Here is a 15960-nt window from a genome sequence, read left to right as displayed (position 1 = left end):
TGGGCATATAATTCTTGCCACTGACACCAACAATGAAGCACTATTCCTCCCACTGACACCAATGATGGGGCACTGTTCCTCCCATTGGCACCACCAATAAAAGCATAATTCCTTCCACTGACACCATCATTGAGGCACATTCCTCCTAATGACACCAACGTTGGGGCACTATTCCTCCCACTGACACCAATGATGGGGCACAATTCCTCCCACTGAAGATGTGGCATTGTTTAATCCCTCTGACACCAGGACATTTTCTACTCCCACTGGCCACAAGCTGCACCCTCTAAAGTCTGAAGGACAGTAAACTGGCCCCTTGTTTAGAAAGTTTGGAGAACCCTGCTATAGTTTGCTATAACTTTCAAACAAACGAATCAATATACAATTATTGGAATTTTTTTTTTATTAAAATCATGCAGCATAATACATGTTGCTCTAAATTTATGAAGAAATTATATTTTTTAATTTATTTTTTTTTACTCAGTATGTTTTATAGCAGAAAGTAAAATATATTGTATTTTTTTTTCAATATTATCAGTCTCAAATACCACCAAAAGAAAGCTCTATTTGTGTGAGAAAAAATTATATAAATTTAAATTTGGTACAGCATTGCATGACTGTGCAATTACCAGTAAAAATAGCACAGTGCTAAGTAGCAAAAAATGGCCTGGCCATGAAGGGGGCAAAAAGGGGGCACTCAAATGGATAACTTTATATGCTTTTTTTTTCAAAAATAAAACTTTATCTCCTTTTTTAAAATTCAGCAGTCACATGATCGCTCTACATTCCTCCATGTTATACCAGGAGACTCCGGGGGTTGCTGAAGTCGCATCAACCCTGCCTAGGCATGGAATCGGGTATCACCAAAGAAAAGTACCCTCGCTCCTCCCACCCCCAAAGAAAAAAAATGCATTTAGTTCCAGGTTGTGGGGGAGAAAGAATATAGGGTAAGTTTCATTGTGGCTGATGGCCCCATCTAACCTTTGCAACCTTTGGCATTAACAGAAGGTTTGACGCTTATATGGCATTTTCATACACTAAAATTAATTTTCTGTTTCTATGTAATTTTTTTTTTAATGCCCTTTTACACAGGAGGACTCCACCAAGTGGTTCCGCCTGCTCAGCGGGGAGGATCTGTCTACTGATCGATGTTGAGCAGGCAGATGACAGGTCTGTGTCTGTTCCGCTTGTGCAGAGCAGACACAGACAGAGCCTGCTGTTCTCTATCGGGCAGTTGATGTACAGTGAGGAACAGAAGTATTTGAACATCCTGCGATTTTGCAAGTTCTCCCACTTAGAAATCATGGAGGGGTCTGAAATTCACATTGTAGGTGCATTCCCACTCTGAGAGACAGAATTTTAAAAACAAATTCAGGAAATCACATTGTATGATTTTTAAAGAATTTATTTGTCTTGCACTGATGAACATACAGTAAGTATTTGAACACCTAAGAAACAGCAAGAATTCTGGCTCTCAAAGACCCGTTACTGTGCCTTTAAAAAGTCCACCTCTACTCCACTCATTAATCTAACTTAGTAGCACCTATCTGAGCTCTTTAAAAACACCTGTCTACCCCTCAGTCAGTCAGACACCAACTACTACCATGGGCAAGACCAAAGAACTGTCAAAAGACACCAGAGACAAAATTGTGGACCTCCACAAGGCTGGAAAGGGCTACGGGGCAATTGCCAAGCAGCTTGGTGAAAATAGATCAACTGTTGGAGCAATTGTTAGAAAATGGAAGAGGCTAAAGACGACTGTCATTCTCCCTCGGACTGGGGCTCCATGCAAGATCTCACCTCGTGGGGTATCACTGATGATAAGAAAGGTGAGGAATCGGCCCAGAACTGCAAGGGAGGAACTGGTCAATGACATGAAGAGAGCTGGGACCACAGTTTCAAAGGTCACTGTCGGTAGAACACTACGCCGTCATGGTTTCAAATCATGCATTGCACGGAAGGTTCCCCAGCTCAAGTCATCACATGTCCAGGCCCGTCTGAAGTTTGCCAATGACCATCTGGATGATCCAGAGGAGGGATGGGAGAAAGTCATGTGGTCAGATGAGACCAAAGTAGAACTTTTTGGTCTAAACTTCCCTCGTCGTGTTTGGAGGAAAAAGAAGGATGAGTTGCATCCCAAGAACACCATCCCTACTGAGAAGCATGGGGGTGGTAACATCATGCTTTGGGGGTGCTTTTCTGCAAAGGGGACAGGACGACTGCACTGTATTAAGGAGAGGATGAATGGGAACATTTATTGAGAGATTTTGAGCAACAACCTCCTTCCCTCAGTCAGAGCATTGAAGATGGGTCGTGGCTGGGTCTTCCAACATGACAACGACCCGAAGCACACAGCCAGGATAACCAAGGAGTGGCTCTGTAAGAAGCATATCAAGGTTCTGGAGTAGCCTAGCCAATCTCCAGACCTAAATCCAATAGAACATCTTTGGAGGGAGCTGAAACTCCGTGTTGCTCAGCGACAGCCCTGAAACCTGACAGATCTAGAGGAGATCTGTGTGGAGGAGTGGGCCAAAATCCCTGTTGCAGTGTGTGCAAACCTGGTCAAGAACTACAGGAAACGTTTGACCTCTGTAATTGCAAACAAAGGCCTCTGTACCAAATATTAACACTGATTTTCTCAGGTGTTCAAATACTTATGTTCAGCAGTGCAAGACAAATAAATTCTTTAAAAATCATACAATGTGATTTCCTGAATTTTTTTTTTAATTCTGTCTCTCAGAGTGGGAATGCACATACAATGTGAATTTCAGACCCCTCCATGATTTCTAAGTGGGAGAACTTGCAAAATCGCAGGGTGTTCAAATACTTCTTTTCCTCACTGTATATGGACCGCCTGTCTGTTTACATCTGACTGTCATCCAATCAGCTAGATGGATGGGGAATGGATGTTTCTAGCGTATTGGATCAGATCGGATGCAGGCGGATATAAACAGACACATGTCTGTTTACATCCACCTCCCCACAGAGAACAATGCGTGGTCTGATTGGGTCCACCTGAAAAATGGACAGATGGACCCAATCAATTCACCTGTGTGAAAGGGCCCTTAAAGCTCTGCTTATCTGCCTCCTCCCCCCTTCCGCTGCCACATTCGGCACCTTTTGGGGGGAGAGGGAAGCTGGTTTTGACAGGTACCTGCTCCCATTTCTGGCTCTGTTGCCCACCCCCCCCTGCAGCACTCTGGAAAACTAAACAAGTCCCAGCAGACTGCAGTCCATTCACATAGCACAGCACGCTTTGCTTATGCACAGTAGGAAACCGCCTGTGAAGTTGGAAGGCTTCACTTCCTGTTTCCCTTAGTCAAGATGGCTGCGCCAGCACCAAGTGGAGAATCGGCTTGGGGTATGGACACCACTGCATCCTGGACGGGTAAGTGCCCTAATATTAAAAGTCATAGTTGTAGCTGCTGACTTTTATTTTTTTTTGGGGGGGGGGCAAGGGCCCAGAACTCCGCTTTAAACAGAAAAAACATTTCTTATGGACACATATCCATTTACACCCACCGCTTTATAGAAGAGAATAGAGGTTCCGATTGGGTCCGCCTGAAAAATGGGCAGGTGGACCCGATCGGATCGTCCATGTGAAAGGGGCCATTAGCGGCAACTATCCTCTATAGGTGGTCAGATGGAAATGGACCGCCTGTCTGTTTCCATCTGACTTCCATCCCATCTAATCCGATGGATGGAAGGGGAATGGATCCCCATCCATCTCTTTTTGGTGGATTGGATGTCGGCAGGTGTAAACCGACACATATCTGTTTACATCCACCGCTCCATACAGGAGAATAGAGGTTCCGATCGGCGGACCTGATCGGAACCTCTATTCTCCTCTATAGAGCGATGGGTGTAAACGGATATGTGTCCGTTTACACCCGTCGACATCCAATCCGATCCACGAGAAAGAGACAGATGGGGATCCATTCCCCTTCTGTCCGTTGGATCGGATGGTATGGCAGTGTGAAAGGGGCCTTTAGCATCTGCTGTCCTCTATAGGCGGTCACATGGAAACAGACCACCTGTCTGCTTCCACCCGACTGCCATCCTATCCCATCAGATGGACGGAAGGGGAATGGATCCCCATCCGTCTCTTTTTGGTGGATCGGATCGTCCGTGTGAAAGGGGCCTTTTTCGGCTGCTGTCCTCTATACCTGCCTGTTTCCATTCTACTGCCATCCCATCCGATCAGATGGATGGAAGGGGAATGGACCCCCATCCGTCTCTTTTTGGTGGATCGGATCGTCCGTGTGAAAGGGGCCTTTTTCGGCTGCTGTCCTCTATACCTGCCTGTTTCCATTCTACTGCCACCCCATCCGATCAGATGGATGGAAGGGGAATGGATCCCCATCCGTCTCTTTTTGGTGGATCGGATCGTCCGTGTGAAAGGGGCCTTTTTCGGCTGCTGTCCTCTATACCTGCCTGTTTCCATTCTACTGCCATCCCATCCGATCAGATGGATGGAAGGGGAATTGACCCCCATCCATCTCTTTTTGGTGGATCGGATCATCCGTGTGAAAGGGGCCTTTTTCGGCTGCTGTCCTCTATACCTGCCTGTTTCCATTCTACTGCCATCCCATCCGATCAGATGGATGGAAGGGGAATGGATCCCCATCTGTCTCTTTTTGGTGGATCGGATCGTCCGTGTGAAAGGGGCCTTTTTCGGCTGCTGTCCTCTATACCTGCCTGTTTCCATTCTACTGCCATCCCATCCGATCAGATGGATGTAAGAGGAATGGATCCCCATCCGTCTCTTTTTGGTGGATCATGTCGTCCGTGTGAAAGGTCCTTTAGCAGCCGTGAGTGCAGTTTCAGGGATCTTTAGGTCATTTACATTTTCATGCCAAAAATGTGTATTTTAATAAAATTAAATTAAAAAAAGTGGGTGTTAAATAAAAAAAAAAAAAGTATGAAAGCAGCCTCTCCTCCTATAGCTGGCTATAGCAGGAAGTCTGGTCTCCGGAGGCAGATCCGTGGTGCTGAATGGACAGCGCACTCCAACCAACTTGGATTTGCAAATGTTTCATTATCCCAGTTTGCTGTTTTCTGTGTACGTTCCCTCCCATCTGCTCTCTCTGTCTCTTGTAAATCGGATCAAGCCTGATTCCCCTCACGTCAAACCACATGATCCCATAAAACATTCATCACCTCTCAATCCCTGATCCAGCTCCATAAAACATTCATCGTTGCTTTTCCTCTCACTGCTTTTCCATAGAGTAAGTGGGGAAGGGAAAAAAAAAGAACAGTGATTTCACCAACAGCGCCTGGCAGCCAGAGGAAGCACATCACACGTTGATGTGCTACAAGAGTGCGGGGGAGACAGGGAGCTCTCATTACCAGCTGTCTTCATGGTGGAGACTCACAAGTACCCGGTACACAAGTAGTTCCGATTGGGGAACAGCAAGATCAAGCACTGGATACTCTAAGTGGATGTTGAAGGCAAACAAGAAGATTGTTATTTTGCCCCCAAAAGACTGAAGAGGGCGAGCAGATGGGGAATAGTCTTTGCTGTATTTCTGGAGTGTGATTCGTTTTACTGAAGTTTCCATTTCCTAAGGATTGCCTGTACATTTATTTTATTTAATTTAATTTTTTTACTATTCCAGAGTGCTAAAGGGAATTAAACTCAAAGATGAAGCTATTGTGTATCAAAGGTAAGCAGATCTTTCATAATTTATTAATATGATTTATCTATGATTTTTTTTAAAGGCAGATGTGACAGCTGAATGTATAAGTAGTTGCAGCCCTGTATTTCGGTTCCATGGAAGAGATTGGAGATGTTGGACGATCCCTCTAGTTCCCTCTTCCCTTTAGTTTGCCAGCAGTGAGCGCTGGATGTTATGCAATGTTAATATGATATTATGATCGGGGCTGGGAGAATAGACTGGTGGAAAAAATGTTTTGAAGAGCTGGAGGAAGATGATTAAAGGATGAGGAATGAGGAATTAGAGTTTGATGCGCTAACCTCACAACTACTGTGCCATACCTAAGCACGAAGTAGGTCAGGAATCCAGAAGGACGCTGCTGCTGGGGAGAGACACGGAGCCAATCTTGCGGTGGATCAGTCTCTTGGGACGTTCGGCTCTTTGCCTCTGTGTAGCCTGATAAACTCATTTTATGTGTGATCTAGCAGATGAGTGATGTGCCTTTATGGGGGGGGGGGTTCTGCTACCCATTCTGTCGGCTTTTCAAGCTTACTAAATGTGGGGATCTCACGAATAGATTTGATTTGAAGCTTTTTAATGAATCCTGATTGACAGATGTGGACTGGGAAGAGGTGACGAGAATGTCTGCTGCGTGAACTGTGCTAAATTAACGATGGGATCCTCTGGTGAAAACTCTGCTTTTGGTTTAATCACAGCACTGTGTTTGGAGATTCCCTGGATTGGACTTCAGGGTGTACAGTGGATGTTCTGTCTTGATCTGCCCCAGACATGCTTGTTATGCAATATTTTGCAGTCCTGATCCTGTCGGACTGCATACTCAACCTGATTACACCAAGCTATGCAAAATGACAAACAGACGCCCACCACAGTCACAGGATGGGAGATGCTAGGTGTACTGCAGCTACAGCCCCTGATAGCAGGCAATCCCTGACTGACACTGCTCCAAAAGTTACATCAATTAGCTGAAATACATTATCACTCATTGAACTTAGTCCCACTTGCTGCAAATGTAGCAGAAATACACAGGCATCCTTTTGTTTCTCTCTAGCTGGATGATTTACAAACACATATATAGATCCTGGCTGTCTCTGCAATGCTATAGAATGTGAATCTATCTATCTATCTATCTATCTATCTATCTATCTTTAGTAGATCAAACGATTAAACATACAATTATCTATCTATTTATCTATCTATCTATCTATCTCTAGTAGGTAAATGATTAAACATAAAATTTCTTTCTTTCTTTCTTTCTTTCTTTCTTTCTTTCTTTCTTTCTTTCTTTCTTTCTTTCTTTCATTTATTTATCATTAGTAGGTAAATGATTAAATATACAATATTCTATCTATCTATCTATCTATCTATCTATCTATCTATCTATCTATCTATCTATCTTCTATTTATCTATCATTAGTAGGTAGAGTGATTAAACATACAATTATCTATCTATCTATCTATCTATCTATCTATCTATCTATCTATCTAATTTATCTATCTATTTATCTTCTATGTATCTATCATTATTAGGTAAAATGATTAAACATACAATTATCTATCTATCTATCTCTAGTAGGTAAACGATTAAACATAAAATAGCTTTCTTTTCTTTCTTTCTTTCTTTCTTTCTTTCTTTCTTTCTTTCTTTCTTTCTTTCTTTCTTTCTTTCTTTCTTTCTTTCTTTCTTTCTTTCTTTCTTGGTAACTGATTAAATATATTTAATTATCTATCTATCTATCTATCTATCTATCTATCTATCTATCTATCTATCTATCTATCTATCCATTCATCCATCCTTCCATCCATCCATCCATCCATCCATTTATCTATCTATCTATCTATCTATCTATCTATCTATCTATCTATCTATCTATCTATCTATCTATCTATCATCTATCTATCAGTAAGTCTGTCTATGTACCTGTCTGTCTACCTGGGAAGGATTATACATTGTGATATTTTATTGTCACAAAAAAGCACCTGAAGTTCAAAGCAGTTGAGTTCTTCAGAATGCAATAAAATACCTTCCAAAACAGGAGTAGGGAGCTGTCATCCTTAAAGTTCTACTTCAATTTATCTCTTATGTTCCAGTCTTCAAGTAAAATCTGAGTGTGTTACATAGATTTGTAGACCTGGACCTTCATTGGGTTTCTGGCAGCATAAAAGAGCAGAAAGTGACTATAGATCCCGTTTGATTAGTTTACACATGCATACTCTGTGTCAGACATCACAGCAATGCTTACTAGAGAGTTTCTTATATGTAAATGGGTAAATTAGCTGCATACCTGACATTTTTCTCTACTCTGGATGTGCTAGATTCCTCTAGCGGTGAAATATGTCTCATTGAGGTTATCTTTGAAGATGTGTAAAATTGATTTGAATCCACATTGTATACACAATTTTGTGCCCTTCAGATACAGTATGTGTATTACATTAATACGCTTTACATTTGATAATTATTCTAGATCCTTGTGTGATATCCTTGACACCATTCTAAACACATGTTTATAGTCTGACACTGAAGATCTGTTTATCTTCTTAAATTATTGGTTCACTGCAGTCATATCAATTCATGTGAAGATATTTTTCAGGCCTTCTAAACAACATTTATGTTCTATCAATCACTGTTCAGAGTGCTGAGAACACAACCATATATTTACTTGCATTGAGGTTAATGCAATGCACAGCACCTATTGTGTAATGGCAGCCTTCCTGCCTTGTCATAGATATTAAAGTGAGTAGAATTCAGGTATGCAGGTTATCAGATGCCTAATATCATTTCAGGTTTTTAGCAATTTTTTTTAGGCTTCCTAACTTAACTGAATAAAGCATTGTGGTTTATTGAACTTTCATTATGCGAGATTCAGCATTATTGATTTTTATCTTGTCTGGATGGGAAGGAAAGGGATTTATGTCAACACTGGCAGGCTTGGAATTTAGGTTTCGATGTTCACTTGCAAGGCCTATGCCACGTTCCTATGTGCTGTATACCATCTCTTTCCACATGACTTGATTAGCATTGTACAAAACATTTCACAAGGTACACAGAACAAAAAAGGCTTGCTACAAATAATAATATTAAAATTCTGCATTTTTTTTTGCTTTTGCAACAAATTTTCAGATTTGGCCTAGTTACCAGGAGGCATAATTTATCTTCAATAGCACAAGTAATATAAAAATAGCAGGCCAACCAATAAATATCACTTTATTTTACCTTTACAAAAGTTTTAACACTCAGATATACTGTACATACTTGTAGCATAATATATCATTTTACACATAGTATTTTCTTTTATATTTAAATAGATAGTACAAAGTATCCCTTGGTAAATGTTAGGCCCATATGTAGTGATTATTATATTAAATACTTTTTTTGTCAATATAAAAACAATCTGAAGCCACACCTCTATCCAAATTATGGCATAATGCCAGTGCATGGGTCCAGCACAATATTTATAGCATTTTATCCTTTTCCTGATTATAGCTGGTCATGGGCAAGGTTCCCACAAATAGATATTTGCTCAAGTAATATGTAAAATAAATAAATAAATGTTTCCCTGTGCAGAAGTCAGCTCTTGTCCTTAGTAGTATGCATTTACTGTTTGGAGGTGTGGATCCCATATTGCTTTGTGCAGTATATTGAATTTAGCAAAAATGGACTCAACTATACCCTTCAGCAGTCTGATGTTGTCTTGGGAAGCAAGATTCTTCACAAAATGAGCCAGCAGAAAAGAAGCAACAGTAATTAATTGTACGGATTGGTACTCAGCAGTAGAAAAGGTAAAATATAAACCATAATAGATAAAAGTAAACTGATAAAGGATTAGGCTAGAGTTCCTTTCAGATCCACATATATTTATCCATTGTTAAATTGTTACTAAACCCACAACAGTAAAATCAGTCTGTATATGCAGTAAAACATGCTGGTTATGCTCACGGTGAAACCTAAGGGGTTAATCCTCCTGATTGTAAGAAAAGATCCTGTCTTCTCTGATCCTCCCCTTCTTCCACAGTCCCCAACCCATCTGCTGATAGTACAAAGCACTAGGAGGCACTCTGCACATGCTCAGTTTGGTGTGTATTGCTAGAGAGGTTTTTTTTGGGGGGGGAAGTGCATGCGATCAGCACAGGGTCAATCAGCACTGTCCAGACAGAGGTCAGGGGTCATACAGCCATATAAGACAGTCAATGAAAACTCCTCCTAAAAAATAAACCAGTGCTTGTCTGGACACTGATAGAAGTCACTAGACTGCCAGACACTGCTGATGAGAAAAGGTATTTAGTAGTTTATATTTACTAAAGTAATTGCATTTCCATGTTCTGTGTACTGTTGGAGACCAGATATAGAGAATGCAGGGTCCTGGGTTTAGTAACACTTTAGCTGTTGATGACTTAACAGTGGAAATTGTATTCACATGATCCTTTAGTGTTGGCCAGTATGGTTCTGCTAGCAAATGCCTTCATTGGCTGTTTGAAATGAGCCACCTAACAGCCGCAGTACATTTATAGCTTGTGGTTGTGTGGGTTTTCTATTGTGACACAACCTACTCTTGGAAACCCACTGATTTTTTTCTCCTGGACTTGGTTGCTTTGTGCTAGAACAATCAAAGCAACTGTGAATAAAGTAATAGCATTGGGAGCTGCTTAGCAGGAAACTTCACACAGCAGATCAGTGGAGAAACAAACTGAAGTCTCTCACCAATCACCAAAGAAGGGGGAACACAACTTTGTAGCAAAAAAAATTAAAATGTCTTGCACAGGTTGCTAAGAATAGAACTGACCATCTTTATCAGCATAATCTTTTACATATTTCTACTTCATCACTGACTATTGTCCATAATGTACATTCCATTCAAGGCATGAGATGAGGCCTCGTCTACTTTGAACAGTTTGAAAACATCAAGTTTCTTATTGTAACAAATATTCAAACATCAATAATGTCCAGGTACCCAGAACAACCAATCAAATTTCAGCTCTTATCAATTAAGAACAATAGGAAAAAGAAGGTGACATATGGTTTCTTAATTTATGCTATTGCATAAAACATTTTGCTCTTTTCTTTTTTAGATAAAAGGCCCCACCCTTTAAGCCTTAGGTCTCCAAATGATCTAAACAAAGGGCCAGTTTACAGTCCTTCAGACTTTAGAGGGGTTGGACTAGGGCCAGTGGAAGTAGAAAATGTACCGGTGCCCAGTGGGAGTCAAAAAAGGATTCTTCTTGGGTGTCAATAGGACTAGTGCTCCATCGTTGGTGTCAGTGAAAGAAATAGAACCCGCCAATGGTGTCAGTGGAAGGGTTATTGACCCATTGTTGATGTCAATGGAAGGAATTCTGGCCCATTGTTGGTGTCAGTTGGAGTAATTGTGCCTTTTCTTGATGTCAGTGGGAGATTTAGTACCTTGTCCTTGGTGTCAAGGGAAAACATTATGCCCCATCGTTGGTGTCAGTGGGGGGATTTGTGCCCTATTTGATGGTGTCAGTGGATGAATAGTGCCCCGTTGTTGGTGTCAGTGGGAGGAATAGTGACCCATCTTCTGTATCAGTAAGAGATCAGTACCCCATCAATGGTGTCAATGGAAGGAATTATGCCCCATTGTTTGGTGTCAGTGGGACGAATTGTGCTCTTTTGCTGGTGTCGGTGAGAGGAATAGTGCCCCATTGTTGGTGTCAGGGATAGGAATTATTTCCCATTGTTGGTGTCAGTGGATGAAATAATATCCCAAGGGACGGATCAAGGCACACAAAGGGCTGCATCTGGTTAGCGGGCTGCAACTTTTAGATCGCTACTTTAAGCCATGGTTATAGGCAATGCTTCTATATTTCCCATCGTATATATAATGTTAGCCATTCATTTTTAACACTGGGGGATGATGTATAGTTATAAAGTCCAAATAAGTTCTTTCTCCTAGACACTTTTGAGGTCGCCGTGAATGACATAAATAAAACTTTCAGTAAGATGGCAAACTGAGAATCAAACTTAATCCTGCCATTTAGTGTGGAATGACCATAGATATCAGTTGTTTAGCACCCCCCCCCTTCCCCCAAAGCCTTAAACAATGGATAAAGACCAATCTCTAGCATCTGTAGTGGGCATTGAGGGGAGTTACTATGCAATACACCTGAGGCTTCTGGTAGACTGTTTTGTAGTCACACTGCAGCCAAGAAATGAGATACAGATGCATTTGTGGATGCAAACCATGGTAGATTTACCAATAATGTAAAACCTTCCATCAGAAGATACATTCCCATTCTTATTCCCTCATTTTTCAATTGTTATAAATGTAATATCAGCATGAAGAACTCACAAACTTCAAAATGGCTCCGTGTTTCTTTTATTTTTATACAATATATGGTAGCTGTCCATTTAACATGTATTTTAGGCAATGAAATAGACAGTACTGCAGAGCCCGTTCGGCCCCATATTCAGCAGTAACCAAGATTCATATGTAGAAGGGGTGTTTCTACTGTTTCTATATATGACAGTATTCCACTGTCACTGGTTGCTAAAGAAGTAGCAGGTGCTTGTACCCACCACATCCGTAGGAAAAGCGGACATCACTGGGAATCCCAGCCACATAAGAAAAGGGGCAGGGATAGCAGTGACATCACTGCCAAAATATGACCACAATGTCACCACTATCACCACCCATTCCTTCATATAACTCATGACATCTCAGGGAGCTGTCATTCAGCTAATAGGGCTGTTGTGATCAGTCATGTGCAGAAGGTCATCTATTTTTTTTTCCAAGTCGGTGGGCAGCGAGCATTATGATTGAAGGTGTATTTATAATAAGGGACTTTTTTGGGTATTTTGTATTTTTTAAAAGAGGACTTGTCAAATGCTTGGGTGTCGTTATTTCTAGGTGACATCTTTTGTTTGTGAATTTGAAGGTGTACTATGTACTCACTCACATAGGGGGGTGGTGGTATCTGTGGGCCTTCGTATTAATAAAGATTGCTTCCAGATTCAGATAAGCCCCCTGCCTGCAGACACCCACAACACTGGCCGCCACCATGGTTTCTTTCATTCTTGCTGTATGATGTGCTACACCAAAAGTGACATCTACAAAGAAAGAGAAACAACACACAATCCCCTCCAATGCCCTGCCATCAGTAGATACACCCCCACATTATTCCCTAATTTTTCAGTTGTTATAAATGTAATATCAGCATGGAGATCTCAAAGACTTCAAAATGGCTCTATGTTTCTTATTATAAAATATATGGTTCATTTAAAATGTGTTTTAGGTTTAAATCTTTGTAATATGACATTATACAAATATTTTGTAATATCACATTTTCCATCATAATTGTAAACTGTTAAGAGCCACTGTAATGATTTTAGGTCAGTTTTAACTTCTTTATACATTTCTAAACTGTTAGATACCAGTTTTAATATATTGTGTACATTGGAGTATGAGCTGTTGTAGTATGGGGTAGATAAATAGAAGGTACATCAGAGCAGTTTGCTTTGAGGCTCCATTTGATTAATAAACCCTGGTACTGAGTAGGGATGAGCAGACAGTTTGGTCAGAACCTAGGTTCAGACCAGTGTTAAACGAACCCCCGAAGTTATGCCTGTTCAGCAGGGGCCGCTATCTTATATAGAAGCAGTAGTTCTACTGCTTATAGATATTACAGTATCCTGCCGTTACTGTATCCTAAAGAAGCTTGCACCTGTCATGTCCCTAGGAACAGCTGATATCACTGGGAATCCCAGCCACGTAAGAAAAGATTGAACGATAGCAATGACATCTCCACCAAAATATGGTTATTAGCCATATTTGGGCAATGATGTCACCACTATCCCTGCCCCTTCCTTTATATAACTGATGACTGCTTGGGAGCTGTCATTCAGCAAGTAGTACCATCAAGATCAGTCAAATGCGTAGGGTAATCTGTTTTTTTTTTTCATCAAGCCGATAGCGAGCATTATGATTGAAGATGCATGTACAACAAGGGACTATTTTATTTTTTTTTAATAAATGACTTGTCAAATACTTGTGTGTCTTTATTAACTGATGTATCAGTTTTGTAGGGGTACTATGCACTCATTCATATAGTGGGGGGGTATCTGGAGACCTCCTTGTTATTAAAGGTATCTTACAGATTGTAAAAAAAATCCTGCCCACAGACACCAACAACCACCAGTAAGGGTGTGGGGAAGAGGCCCCTGATGTCAAGACACCCCTCCCCCCCATATAGTTCATGCTACATGGTGCACGCTCATTCCCTGCCTTTTCAGGTTAAGGACCTGGAGGGTCTGGTACAGATTTCCTTGGGGACCACATGCATTTTTTTTTTGCTTTTTTGTTTTTTAAAGTACCCACTAAAATCCATGCCAGACTCCAAGAATATGATATGTATTTTAGGGGGGCTATGCACAATTTCTTTTCCATTCTTGATGTAGGAAGTGCTACAGAAAAAGTGACATTTACAAAGAAAAACATTCAGCACACAGACCCTTCCAGAGGTGCCACACAATACTTTGCAGACCCTTTGGCCCCTTTCACATGGGTGTTCTGTATGTCTGTTTTTTATCTGTCTGTTTACGGATGAAAAACAGACCCCCCATGTATTTCTATGGACTTGTAAACAGATGAACATCTTTCTACATCCGTTAATGTCCACATCCGTTAACATCCTTTTTTTGAAACGGAAGAAAACCTTATTTTTCTTCCAGAAAAAAACAGATGTAAACAGATGTAAACGGATAAAAACTAATGTAAACGAATGAAAAATGGATGTAAACGGATTAAAAATGGATGTAAACCAATGTAAGTAGATGAAAAACAGATGTAAACCAATGTAAATGGATGCAAAACGGATGTAAACTGATGAAAAATCATGAAAAAATGGATATAAACGGATGAAAAAATGGATGTAAACTCATCTGTTTTTTCTTTGAAAAAACGTGACGGAACTGAAGAAAAAAAACGGAACGCCTGTGTGAAAGGACCCTTTGAGTGGTGTGCTGTTTTTCTAATTAATAAAAAAAAGAGGCCTCTAATGAAATGTAATTTGCCAGAAATTTTAAACACTTGTTTCCTTTGTAAATATCAGTGCAGCTGGAGCATTTTCTGTACATCACTGAAATGTGCTCCTTCACAGGCAAGATTATGGCATTACAATACATATTATTTAAATATATTTTGCATGTTTAATGTTTCACTTTAAGCATTAAAAAAGGCACTGCTTCTGACCGAATTTTTAAAATGTTGTATACATTTGTACATGTTCGCCAGGTCAGTGGCCACCCCCATGCTATTCTTTTTACACCTTCTTGTTAGCCCAGAAAATGGGCATTTTTAATTTGACAGATTGAGCTCCAAGTGATTTCAATGGGGTTCGGGTTCAGCACCAAAGTTTTTTTCAAGTTTTCCAAACTCTGCTTGAATCAAACCCAAAACAGTTCGGCTTATCCCGTCATCTAAGTGACAAATCACTATTCTGGTGACTTTGAGTTCAATAAACAATGCTCTTCTTTCAGCACATGTGAAAATTACAATGCTAATGATATGAAAAGGAGACTAGAGTTCCACCCGCTGGCTGTATTGAAGACTACATAATATTTATATGTATATTACATTTTTATCTTTAAAAAATAAAAAGCTTCTTGTGCATATCCATATCTTCAGATAATTGTATTGAATAACATTTGTATTCCAATACACACTAAATATTTCTCTATTTTATTTAAATTGGGCTCCATTTAAATGCTAGAGTCAAGGGGACTCGCTGAACCTGAAAGTATATAAGCAGTAAAGATGAATTTCATGAGCTGATAATAAAACAAATGTCCTTTAGGAAATCATTCTTTACACGTATGTGATAAGGAGACATATTTACTAAAAGTTCTCAGGTTCATTTTAAATAACCAACCAGAATACATTCAAGGATACACACAAAAAAAAAACAAATTACCCCAAGTCTGACTCAGTGCTGAAGTAAACAGAAGTTTTACTGGCAAAAAAATGGCACCCTTTAGTAACTCATTGATCTGTTGTGCCTATAGATATTACATGTTTGGTGTTCACCCTTTAGGGAAACTTCCTGTTGCACCTTGACATTCTAAATATTAAACTGAAGGATTTAATTGGAAATATGTTTTTCATTTACATTCACTTTAAACACATACACCTAGCTATTTGGGCTTTTTTCATATATGTATAGATTATTGGTGTGTTCTAACTTGCAGAAGCCATTTAAAATTTGAGATTTCTTCTGTATAGGACAATAAACAATGAATGATGTATGATCTGTTGTTACAGGTTGTTCAGTATGG

The 15960-nt window shown here is 40.1% G+C and overlaps 1 protein-coding gene across 1 annotated transcript in view; it reads left to right on the top strand.

The window, feature by feature from the left end:
* Positions 1-4994: 4994 nt before the first annotated feature.
* Positions 4995-15960, top strand: part of LOC149449359 (reticulon-4 receptor-like) — a 258679-nt gene continuing 247713 nt past the window's right edge. The window contains exon 1 of the mRNA XM_089693344.1: positions 4995-5666. The gene's annotated coding sequence lies outside the window, so the exon portion shown is untranslated. The remainder of the gene's footprint in view (positions 5667-15960) is intronic.

Source organism: Staurois parvus, unplaced genomic scaffold, assembly GCF_062004578.1.
Source record: "Staurois parvus isolate SC_StPar_1 unplaced genomic scaffold, SC_StPar_1.0 ptg000626l, whole genome shotgun sequence".
In the NCBI taxonomy this organism is placed as follows: Eukaryota; Metazoa; Chordata; class Amphibia; order Anura; family Ranidae; genus Staurois; species Staurois parvus.
The sequence above is the reverse complement of the archived record's forward strand: the minus strand, read 5'-3'. Positions and strand labels throughout refer to the sequence as shown.